Below are 13,295 nucleotides of genomic sequence, written 5' to 3' on the forward strand. Positions count from 1 at the left end.
GTCTCTCACGTGCACGCGCTCTGTCTCTTTATTTTTGTAATGAATGAATGAATATTTATTATTGACTTGTTGCCTTTCAATTGTAAAATAAACTTCATTGCAAATAAAAATATGAAGTCTCCCTGTTTGTTTGAACAGATCTGCATAAATAATAAGAATAAAACAATTATAAATAATGTCATAATTGTCATGCTTGAAAATGTCACGTTTATAAATTATTGATTTGAAAATATTTGTAAAGATCTTTTTTTTTTTTTAAATCAAAAGCTTTCAATTAAACAAGTCAACAAAAATGGTTAGACAATTTTACCGTAATTAACATATGACGTATGGTAATAAAAAAAAACAACTTAATATTTAATGACTAAATGTATTTATTCATGTTTGAATTTGGTTTTTATTCTATATTTCCCTTTTTTAAGTTTCTATATTGAATGACATTTATATTTATATCAAATAATTATTTTAAGTGTCCTAAAAGGCTCATAAAACATATTTTACTCCTTTATGCGTTTTATATTTGAAGCTGCTAACTAACAAACTTGTCTTGATTACAACGTTAATTATTGTTCTTATTATCGCTTTTGTTGTCATCATAATCACAACATTTAACATATAAATTATTCATTGTGTTATATATAATTGTTTGTTAATGTTATTAGGTAACAAACTGTAAAAACTGCTCTAATTTTTGTGGAATACATTCTTTTTTCTGAACAATTGTATTATTAATAACATAATAATGCTAATAAAAATATAGTTGTCTGAAAAAAGAGTGTTTGAAATGTTTTTCCTACAAATTTTTCCTATTTTTACTTTAAACAAAATAATCTATTACGTATGCAAATGAAGAAGAAGAAGAATAAGTTACGTATGTTTTATTATTTTAAATGTGCCATTTAGATTAATTATATAGTTCGTATTTTTTATGGCCAATAACAATTTTTAAGCCAATTGTTATTATTAATGTTTTTAATATAGTTATTGTCATTTTAATAGACCAAAACACTTCAAGTCCAATTGTTTCCTCACAGTTCCCGCAGGCCCGTCAAAGTTCTGTTGGACTCTCCTGAAGTCATGTGACCTTTTTTGCTCGTCGGGTCACGTGCTAGGTCAAAAGGTCACCGTCGTGTTGCTTCTTTTTCATATTTCTTTCCTAAAACTGAATTAATTTCCCCCTTAAAACATATTATGTGTCTGTGGTGAAGAAGAATTTGAATATTCCTGCGTGTGTTGGAGTTGTAGGCCGTGTTGGCGTAAGGGACTAAAGACGGGCGCTGAACAAACACGAGGCGAAACGACGGCGATTCGAGACGCCGTCCTGACACTCAAGTCATGTGACACCAAGATGGCCGCTCTGACAACCCGCCTTCTGTTAAGTAGAGTACGATGTAGCTGTAATGTAGCACCAAGAGCATTAGCTGTTAGCATTATACCAGTATAGGGCTGAAAACTGTATCACGATTTAAGTGTTTTGCACACAGCAAAAACCGAAATTTTGAAACAACTCCCGCAGAGTTGATTTTAACACTTTTTAAGGGTTTTTATTGATCCACACTTTTCAGAGTTAAATTAACATTTTCAAAATAGTTAATTATTTAGCACAATGTCAGAGTTCTTTTTTTAACTCACCAACTTGGGTTAAATCAACACTTTTCGAGTTGTCATTAACACTATGTCTGAGTACTTTTTTAACTCACCAAACTGGGTTAAATTAACACTTTGTGAGTTGTCATTAACACTATGTCAGAGTACTTCTTTAACTCACCAAACTGAGTTAAATTTACACTTAGCTAGTTAAACTAAGCAAGTTAACACTTGTTAACGGTTTATATAGCTCCACACTCTACAGAGTTAAAATAACATTTACAAAATAGTTAAGTTCTTAACAGTTTTTTTAGAGTTTCTTCTTTAAATTTGACATGTTATAGATTGAAAATAATGTTACATTACAATAAAATGATACACACAAAAAATATTAATAAAAACATTTAATTTCCAAGAACATTTATTTTGATTTGTCCCATGCAGCCAGTTACAAACATAAATGAGGGTGTGATGTACAAATGTTCATCTGCAGAACCATATGGGTTTTGAATATCAAGTGGTTTCTAACCTTTCTTTCAGTTTGTAATACTTTAAATGTGTGGTGATGTTCATCAAAGTTCCCAATGAATAGCTTCCGTGTCAATAAAAGAATGTAATTTTTCCCATATCAATATTATAGACCACAAGTGTCAAAATCAAGGCCCGGGGGCCAGATGTGGCCCGCCACTTCATTTTATTTGTCCCTCGAAAGCCTGGAAATAATATGTATCAATAAAGTACTGTAACTTTTCTTACTAAATGTATTATTTCTTTCTATTTGGGAGAACATTTTTTTTACTCCATAATCACACATTTTGTTAACTTAAATATTGTCTAATTATGCAAAAATATATTATCAAACATTCAAATTCAAATCATTCAAATTCAAAACATTTTTTTAATAGAAATAAATACTAATAATAATGATTTCAAAGCAAGTTACCCATCAAATTGTGCAATATAAAAGTAGCAATAGATTTCATGGTAACATTGTGAAACGTACTGTGGTTTTTACAGCATTTTTCTCTAAATGAAAAAAAACGGTACTTTTTTACTGTGGTGCCGTTTTGGCATTTACAGTAATACACCGAAAAATGGTAAAATTGCAGGGTTTTTTTTATTTACAGAAAAAAACAAATGTAAATTTTATGGTAAAAGTCTGGCAACTGAGCTGCCTTTTTTTTTTTTTTTTTTTTTTTTTACCATAAAAACAGCTGTACTGTTTTTCCATTTACAGTAATATACACTACATTTTGAGATGAAATTATTGCAATTTACCATATTTTTTTTGCATTTTGCTTTTTTAAAAATCTACTAATAAAATGCATTAAACAATTGTGTAATTATAGTATTCACTGTTAGAAACGGCCCTCTGGGGCCAAACATAACTGCGATGACTTTGACACCTCTGTTATAAATTGTTGTCTGAAGAAATGTGTATAAATTGACTATCATAAAACACATTGGACACAAAATGAGCTTTGAAAAGCTCATCAAATGCGCCAAGTGAGCGGTTGGCCTGGCAAGGAATGAGATGCTTGTCCATGGGGATGTAGAAGCGGTCAATCTTACTCTTATGGCGCCCAACGGCCAGGAGGTACGACTGACGGTTCTGCTGATTACAAAGATGCTCTTCCACACTGCAGCAAGACTGGGGTTGAAATTAAATCGTATTACAAAAAGTGAATATTTTAACATCCTATGTAAAATTCAATGTTACTTCTTTCATCCATTGCTTAGCTCCTTTTACACACAGCTGGATAGTGGCATTATTATTAGGGGTGAAACGATTGCTCAATAGATCGATTTATATTCCTGAAATTCAAGTATATTTATCTGTGCTGTTAGTTGGCCTTCCATAAGATATACATCGAGCTGACATTGTTTAAAAAAGGTAATTAATTGATGTTATCGATACTAAAAAAGAAAACATTGGCTATAACTGCCGGCTCTATAAAAAGTTGTTTTTAGCACTAAATAAATACGTTAAATATATGGGAATAGAAGCAGGCGAATGAAAAATTAATACAGTTTTTTTTCCATTTGCGTACACACAATTTTACTCACTGTGTGTCTTTTTTCAAAAGGATTTACACACTTTTCCAAACACAACATTCAATTTCCTTAATTCATAGATTATTTGCAAAATGACACACTTCGGTCAAAACATTTGCCCATTCATCAAAATAAAGCAAGCATTTATGAAAATGCAGTTTTATTGTCATCTCACTCACACAGACTTCAAATGATAAGACACTATTGGAGTGAGTTACCCAGAACAGTGATGAATACAAAACACATTTGTAAAAAACCCTATTTTACTATAAGAAATCACATGTTTGGGGCATTTTGCCCGACCTTTTTAAGCATATGTGATGAATGATTACTGTAACTTGACAAAATATATTGGCAAATCCATAGCAATCGTCATTGTTTACTTTGAAGTGGGCCTGTACGTAAGGACCCAAAGAGAAAGTAAAAATATCCTGTAGTCTTTTCAAGAACTGCTCAACAATGATGCTGCAAACTGAAAATATGTATTTTTTACCACAGTCAGGTAAAGTAACATGTCACACTATTTAACAATGACATGCAGCACAAATTCAAATCTGAGACAAATAAAAAGGTTTGAAAAAAAGTCTGGAGATAAAAATTACAAATGGAAAAAACAGTATAGCTGTAGCACCCACTTGAAAGCTGTATTTTCAATTTATCACCTGTGTGTCTTTACACCTGGTGGATGTGATTATCCAATGTGTTCAAGTGTGTGGTCATTGGCAAGCCGGCCCTTTGGATTGACCGGGAAGTAACTAGTGTGTGTGTAATGTGTGAAAATGTGTGTATCACAATCGTTATCTGTGTGCAAGATGGGAAGGTGTGTGTAAAGCAGTGTTTTTCAACCACTGTGCAAATACAGTCTGGTGTGCCGTGGGAGATGATCTAATTTCACCTATTTGGGTTAAAAATATTTTTTGCAAACCAGTAATTATAGTCTGCAATTGATGTGTTGTTGTTGAGTGTCGGTGCTGTCTAGAGCTCGGCAGAGTAACTGTGTAATACTCTTCCATATCAGTAGGTGGCAGCAGGTAGCTAATTGCTTTGTAGATGTCGGAAACAGCGGGAGGCAGGGTGCAGGTAAAAAGATGTCTAATGCTTAAACCAAAAATAAACAAAAGGTGAGTGCCCTAAGAAAAGGCATTGAAACTTAGGGAAGGCTATGCAGAACGAAACTAAAACTGTACTGGCTACAAAATAAACAAAAACAGAATGCTGGACGACAGCAAAGACTTACTGTGGAGCAAAGACGGCGTCCACAATGTACAGCCGAACATGACATGACAATCAACAATGTCCCCACAAAGAAGGATAAAAACAAAGTAGATGCAGGAAATATCGCTCAAAGGAAGACATGAAACTGCTACAGGAAAATATCAACAAGACAAGACAAGAAGTAAAACTCTACACACAGAAAAACAGCAAAAAAGTCCAAATAAGTCAGGGTGTGATGTGACAGGTGGTGACAGTACACCTACTTTGAGACAAGAGCTATAGTGATGCATGCTTGGTTATGCTTTAAAGTCATATCCAACAATTGCGACAACGACTTTTTACTGTCAATATCGGCTGCCGAGTTTCAATTTTTAATGATTTCTGCTGGTGGTGTGCCTCCGCATTTTTTCAACGCAAAAAATGTGCCTTGGCTCAAAAAAGGTTGAAAAACACTGGTGTAAAGCATTGTCTGTAATATTTCGCAAAAAATGTGAAGCAGAGTCTATGCCTAATATCAGGCACATCTGCACAGCGGTTTTGTTTACTGTGTGTAGACTTTTGTTAACTGTGTGAAAATGTAAACTTTTGTGTGTAAGCAATTGGAAAAAACTGTAAGCCACCACTGCGGTCCATTGTGTGGAAACAGGTTTTTGCAAAGACAGATGTTCTTATTAAGTCTATTACACTACTGTATTTAATGTTCTCATTATGGTGGTACTTAATGAATACTTAGGTCTATTACACTACTGTATTTAATGTTGTCATTATGGTGGTATTTAATGAATGAAGTTTGAGAAGCAGCTAACGCTTCTAACGCCTTAGGTAGCATGTAGCATTAGTATTAGCGCCGCTGTACCTAAACTCTGTCTTTTGAGCGCACAAGTGGCTGGGCGATAAAAGGATATCAGTATCGCGATAGACACGTAATCCATATCAATAAAAAGTGCCTTTGATTATTTTTTTGTCGGAAGAAAGCGGAAGTTGCAAAAACAAGGTTGGTTGCATGAACCAAAGGCACTCGCTCTCTGGTAACCGAGCAGCGCAGGAAGTGATCACTGATCAGTGGGAGGGACACACTAACAGCCAAATAGGTGACAGTATCAACTGTCACGTTTGGTTGCGCCATCTTGTTGTCTGGCGGTTGATTCTTTGCATAGAGTGAGAAGAGAAAGTCAAATTGAAGAAATTGTGGATAAAAGAGGAAAAGTCACCTGGACAGTATGGCACCTTAGATTTTTTTAAAAGGGGTTTGTAAACCACCAAAACCACGCTCGCCCTTTAGAGCACTGCTGTAACTTCCTGGCGCTTAACCTGCAGAAAAATAGTTCTTCTCAGGTTTCTCTCTGTTTACATTTTCACACTTTGCACTATTTTCTTACACTTTATTAAACATTTCTTACATATTCCTTTTTATTGCACCTTCAGTTTATAATAAAAAAAATGATTCAATGAGATGTTACTATTTGTGTTTCCCTTACTTGTGTTGACATTTCAGCTGAGGGCATTATAATCAAAGGAAGGTGACATTTGAAATAAAAAAACGTTTTTTTACAACAAAAATGTTGATTATTTCGAGAAGTCATAAAAAGTATCAATAATTATCGACATCGACCGATACACAGCAAACATTGGTGTGTTGAAATTTCAGGGTTAAACATTTCAGAGTTAATTTTTACTCAACGTGTTCTTTTAACTCATACTGATTCAAATAGAGTTCAGTGTTGGGGTTATTTAACAGAGTTAGTAAAGTTTAAGCAAATTAACCCTGTAGAGTGTTGCCCTTGAGGTTAGCACAGGTAAACCCCGTGCATCAATCAACCCATCAGCCTTACTGCTAGTCAGGCACTGCTTTCACCAGAGATGGACCGTTGAACACAGACGGTAAGAACAAATAAAACTTGCTGGAACCAAAATATAATGTTTGAAATAGTAATAGTACAGGTTAGTAATGTGTGAAATGCAATAGGTAAAGTTAAAGGCACGATATTACTGTTAGCTAGCGGTCGAAGATAAGTTAGCCGTGCTAGCTAACCATAGCTTGTAGAGATATACCTACTGGCCTTACTGATGTTTTAAGTTCATAGAGTGCATGGTGACAGTGATAGCAATGTACTGTTCCTTTGGAATTACAGCCATAATTATTTGAAATCTGACTTTTGGAAAGAAATAGTTTATTAGAGCTATTCGCTAATTTCCGAAAATACGCGACTTCCGGTTTGTCGCTAAAAACGTAATTTCGCAGTAAAAGCCTTTCCTTACTTCCGGTTTTAAGTGGAGAACGTACTTCCATCCATCCATTTCCTACCGCTTGTCCCTTTCGGGGTCGCTGGAGCCTATCTCAACTGCATTCGGGCGTACTTTCACAATGGAAGTGCTTTAGTGTAATAATAGTTCAGGAAACTAGCTGTAACATGTAAGTGAATTAGATTGTGACACAATGCGGACATTTGATGCTGTTTCTCAAGTTAGAACACAGCTGATGTAATAGAAATGTACTTTAGTTGTATTATAAAAAGAGGAATGTTGGTCAGCCACAGAAGTGATGATCAGTGACATATTTAGGCATGGGTTGATAATCTATAAGTCAATGAATCAAACAATACAAACTCTATAACTTTGCAACTTTAAACCAAATTGCTGCTGAATGCCAATTACTGCACATTGTTTTGCATGTCTCAGAAAAAATTCTGGTGCAGGTTAGGTACAGCCAACAACAGAAAGTTAAAGTTAAAGTACCACTGATAGTCTCTCTCACACACACACACACACACACACACACACACACACACACACACACACACACACACACACACACACACACACACACACACACTAGGTGTGGTGAAATTACCCTATGCATTTGACCCATGCCCTTGTTCCACCCCTTGTGAGGTGAGGGGAGCAGTGAGCAGCAGCGGTGACCGCGCTCGGGAATCATTTTGGTGATTTAACCCCCAATTCCAACCCTTGATGCCGAGGGGGGGTAACGGGTCCCATTTTTATAGTCTTTGGTATGACTCTAACCACAAGGCCACTGAGCAGGCTATAGAAGTACGTGAAGTTGGATGCAGTTGAAGGAAGGTGTGATTTTCCGCAGTTCCATGAAAAAGGTTTGTTTTGGTTTTGCTTAAGCTTGGTAAATGTTCTCCAATTCTGTTTATCTTACAATGGTGTATGAAATTACTAAATGTGGAGTTACTTGTGAGGCTCTATTGAAAGGTACACTGAAATGTAGCTGATCTTTTACAGTCATCGAGAGATTTTGCCTGCCACATGATGCTAAATTAGTATACAAAGATGGAACAGGGACCGAAGTTGATGAAGAAATATTTAGTGACCTTGTCAGCCAGGGCATTGACGGTGAGAATTGTAAATTAATCAATGACATGATTCATGTAAGTCAGGGGTCACCAACCTTTTTGAAACCAAGAGCTACTTCTTGGGTACTGATTAATGCAAAGGGCTACCAGTTTGATACACACTTTAATAAATTGCCAGAAATAGCCAATTTGCTCAATTTACCTTTAACTCTATGTTATTATTAATAATTAATTATATTTATCTTTGTGGAAACACTGATCATCTTAATGATTTCTCACAATAAATATACATAGAAACAGATAAGTATCAATATGCAACACTTTGTTTTTATATTATCTCTAAGTGCACATTTTTCAAATTGAACATTTTCAAATGATCACTTCTAAGACAGTCTTGTGAAATCACAATATCCCATTTTAACTAGCTAGCCACTAACATTTTTTAACAAATCATGAATTACTTTGCACCATGTTTGTACAAATAATAACTCATGTAAAATACAAAAGTCAACTCTCAAATTTTTAAATAAATCATGTCACACTTTGAACTGGACACCAAATCTGTTATCTGTTTCTTTGTCAGTTAGTGAAGACCAAGTCTTTAAAATATTTTCTTGGATTTTCACATTCTATTTGAGTTTTGTCTCTCTTAGAATTAAAAATGTCGAGCAAAGCGAGACCAGCTTGCTAGTAAATAAATACAATTTAAAAAATAGAGGCAGCTCACTGGTAAGTGCTGCTATTTGAGCTATTTTTAGAACAGGCCAGCGGGCTACTCGTCTGGTCCTTACGGGCTACCTGGTGCCCGCAGGCACCGCGTTGGTGACCCCTGATGTAAGTGATGTATCTTGTATTGTTTTTAACACAAATCTGACTTAAGCAGAAAAAATTATCTGGACTCAAATGTTTAATTTTCCCTTTTAGAATTTTATTTTGAAACGGTTCAGGCGGTGAAGAGGTCCTACTGCAATGCCACACATCCCACACTCTAACAGATACTACAAGAAGAATGGTCAATATTTTAGTGGCTCACATGTTTGAAGAACACTGGTATGAGTGTTCTATTTGTGTATTATACTTAAAAAAAACCTAAAAAAATCTGCTTGGCCATTCCATTCCATAAACTCTGAATCTTAATTGAATCTGTTGTTATAGGCACCTCCCCACTAAAGTTGTTGGAGAACATTATGCTCTTGAGATAGTGACAGTGTTCCCATAGTCCACTTTGTTTACGTAATTTCCATCTTGTGTTTGCAAAACATTCATTTTGAATGTGTTTTCATTATAGGAACTCTTCTATGATGCTGCAAGCAGCACTAGATACATTTCTTGGTGCCTTAAGACGATCCAGAGAAGGATTCAACGAGGATCTGTACCTCCAAAAAGCCATATTAATGTTTCTGCCGCAGGAGGTATGTCAGGCCACTTGATATTCTTCTCATTTACATTTAATTGTACTCATTTTACGATTGCTTTCATTTAGCTATCTGCTCAGAATCCAAGCTTTTTATTCTCGTAATTTTTTGCTTGTCTTTGGGAGGCCCACATTTCCAAAGGTCCATCAATGTTGAAAAGCAGCACGATGGGGATGCTTACCAGGAAGCCATCTCTTTGCTTTGCATACCACAGACACTACTGTCATTTTCCAAAAAATGAGAGAGACCTTTCAGCATTGTCAGAAGCTTATCAATGACACAGACAGACATCTTGATATTATGTCTGTCTTATCAAGGTTCCTGGATAGAGAAGGATTGTTAAGAATGAAATTGGATGTTTGAAATATTGTGCTGAATATGGTAGTAATATATTTTCTTGCTTGTAGGTGAATCAAGACTTCACTCTACTATTTGATGAGAAGGTGTCCACTAGACTGCTTCAGAAATGCGATCCATTCTTCAGGTGTAACGTGATCAAAGAGGCCAAGCAGCTCATCTCAACACCAGAGTTGCGTCAAATGTTGCAGTCAACAGCGAGTCCAACAGGAAATGATATTGAAGAGTCAGTTTACTTCTTTATCATTCTCATTCAAACTAAAAGTATTCATTTTGAAGTATTTTCAGTTAATTTATTCTCATGACTCTTCATCCCTAGCCTATGACCAAGAGATGGCCTCCCTGTTGTTGCTGTTACATCTCCTGCCGCCACCAACAGGAGGACCAAAGTGTCCAAAAATCTGTGCTTCCGATGCAGTTAAGACTTGTAGTCTTTTATAAGGTATTTTAATAATTACAGTTATGAGCATCTGTAGGGGTGTAACGATTCGCTTTAAGAACAATTCGATTCAAATCATAATTTGAGGTTGCCGGTACGATTCAGGGACGGTATCAGTTTAATTAGAACGATACGATCCGAAACAATTCAGTAAATTTAAATTGATTTGATTCAGTAACTTTTAGCCCAAAATCCTGCCATTATGACTGTGAAATAAACACTGGATACTGCAGGTGAAGTTTCCCATATTCCTGTTATTTCTTGTAAGGCAGTGGTTCTCAAACTTTTTTCACCAAGTACATAATGACAACATTAAATATAGTAGTGTAGTAGGTCTAAGTATTCAATAAGTACCACCATAATGACAACATTAAAATACAGTAATGTAGTAGGTCTAAGTATTCATTAAGTACCACCATAATGACAACATTAAAATACAGTAATGTAGTAGGTCTAAGTATTCATTAAGTACCACCATAATGACAACATTAAAATACAGTAGTGTAGTAGGTCTAAGTATTCATTAAGTACCATCATAATGACAACATTAAAATACAATAGTGTAGTACAGCGGTTCTCAAATGGGGGTACGCGTACCCCTGGGGGTACTTGAAGGTATGCCAAGGGGTACGTGAGATTTTTTTTAAATATTCTAAAAATAGCAACAATTCAAAAATCCTTTATAAATATATTTATTGAATAACACTTCAACAAAATATGAATGTAAGTTCATAAACTGAACATCAAATCAAGTAGGTTATTCCATTCATTACCATAAACCCAGAGTTTCCCCCATGCCATGATGGTTTGACCCTCACTAAAATGTCTGTCAAAAAGAACTGTGAAAAGAAATGCAACAATGCAATATTCAGTGTTGACAGCTAGATTTTTTGTGGACATGCTCCATAAATATTGATGTTAAAGATTTATTTATTTGTGAATAAATATTTAGAATTAAGTTCATGCATCCAGATGGATCTCTATTACAATCCCCAAAGAGGGCACTTTAAGTTGATGATTACTTCTATGTGTAGAAATCTTTATTTATAATTGAATCACTTGTTTATTTTTCAACAAGTTTTTAGTTATTTTTATATCTTTTTTTCCAAATAGTTCAAGAAAGACCACTACAAATGAGCAATATTTTGCACTGTTATACAATTTAACAAAATCAGAAACTGATGACATAGTGCTGTATTTTACTTCTTTATCTCTTTTTTTCAACCAAAAATGCTTTACTCTGATTAGGGGGTACTTAAATGAAAAAAATGTTCACAGGGGGTACATCACTGAAAAAAGGTTGAGCACCACTGGTGTAGTAGAACTAAGTATTCATTAGGTACCACCATAATGACAACATTAAAATACAGTAGTGTCGTAGACCTAAGTATTCATTAAGTGCCACAGTAATAACAACATTAAAATACAGTAGTGTAGTAGACCTAAGTATTAAGTTCCTCCATAATGACAACATTAAAATACAGTAGTGTAGTAGACCTAAGTATTCATTAAGTACCACCATAATGACAACATTAAATACAGTAGTGTAGCAGGACTAAGTATTGCTTGTAGAAGACGGTGGCGGTGCGCACAAAGAGTGTTTTTGCGCGTGCAGGGGCAGCAGATGAACTCCTTGATGAGGACCACAGCGTTGTGGAGCGTCCCGGTGGGAGTGGCGGGAACAAAGCTGTGGCGTTGTGAAAGGACGGATAATCCTGGACCTTTTGGGTATTCATGACTGGAGGAGGACACAGTCAGGATGGGATTAAACATCAAAGGCCAGCATGTAGCGCCGAGGTCTCGGGGCGGGGGGCGCGGTGGAGGCGGGACCACTTGTTGGCGGTTTCTCTCCCAACCCGCTCGTCCTGACGTGAGACGGTGGTCTCGGGCGAGGGCCGCCAGTTGTCAGACGTCTTAAAAGACAAACCCGGGGGATTGTTGTTTGCCGTCGCCACGGCGACACAGGCCGGCCTGACCCGGGCCGCTTGGCCCGCGCGTCTTCCTGTCGGCTGTTGAGAACAGGAAAGCAGAGACAGGCGAGTCATTTAGCGCCCAGGTGCACAGATGGAGCGCCTCCTCCCCCACCGCCGCTCCTCCATAAAGAGTCCAGTCTTCATCCTGGACTGGACTGTTTTGGTCCATGAAAAGCAGCCTGGAAGCTGGGAGGCGGATGTGCTTCTCGCATCCAGCTCGTCTCCTTGTTGGGGGGGCGCTGAGGGGGGGCCATAGTGGGAGACAGCAGCTTCTTTATGTGGACTCTTTTCTCACCCGTGACCCCCCCAGCAGGTGTCCTTTTTCCCTCATCCGGATCCCAAACCAACCACGGCAGCATTCTGCCTCTTCTGCTTCACTGCTCACTTTCATTGTCCACACACACACACACACACACACACACGCACGCATGCTGCAGGTGTCCCCCCTTCCTGTGGTGCATTCAGGGACATGAGACTTCCTGCGTTGTAAACAACTACCCCTCTGTTTCTTCACTTTCACCTGACTCAATTAGCTCAGTGTCACATGTGTGCCCCCCCAGTGTCGCCGCTGTAAAGTGAGCAGCCGGGACGCTAAAGACGTTGTCGGTCTTTTTCACAGAGTGCCAAAACAATCGTCTGCTCAAAACTCTCCTAACTTCAAGCTAACGATGCTAACAATGCTAACAGACGTGAGCATTGTTAGCAAGTGGATGCGTTAACTGATTAGCTTGTTAGCAAAAATTAAAACACGAGAGACCTACATGTTTTTTTCAATGAAATGACAAATCTCGTTAAGTCTTACCTTATCACATCCAATTAAAAACTAACATGGAGTACTGTGAGGCCAAATGTTTACTATAGCATACAGTGAGTTGTTGTTTTGGTGACTGTGATTGTTGTTGGTTTAGATGTTGTTATTGTTGTTGTTGCTTTT

General features: G+C 36.8%; 1 long non-coding RNA gene across 3 annotated transcripts in view; it reads left to right on the forward strand.

The window, feature by feature from the left end:
- Positions 1-13,295, forward strand: part of LOC140679328 (uncharacterized) — a 112,241-nt gene that overhangs the window by 42,508 nt on the left and 56,438 nt on the right. The window contains exons 1-5 of one of the 3 annotated variants that reach the window (XR_012050780.1): positions 6,559-6,738; positions 8,107-8,217; positions 9,466-9,589; positions 10,000-10,175; positions 10,269-10,391. This is a non-coding gene — a long non-coding RNA (uncharacterized lncRNA). Of the gene's footprint in view, positions 1-6,558; positions 6,739-8,106; positions 8,218-9,465; positions 9,590-9,999; positions 10,176-10,268; positions 10,392-13,295 lie in introns of those variants that run through there. The other 2 variants (XR_012050778.1, XR_012050779.1) reach the window with 2 other exon arrangements.

This window comes from Nerophis lumbriciformis, linkage group LG13 (genome assembly GCF_033978685.3).
Source record: "Nerophis lumbriciformis linkage group LG13, RoL_Nlum_v2.1, whole genome shotgun sequence".
Taxonomy (NCBI): domain Eukaryota; kingdom Metazoa; phylum Chordata; class Actinopteri; order Syngnathiformes; family Syngnathidae; genus Nerophis; species Nerophis lumbriciformis.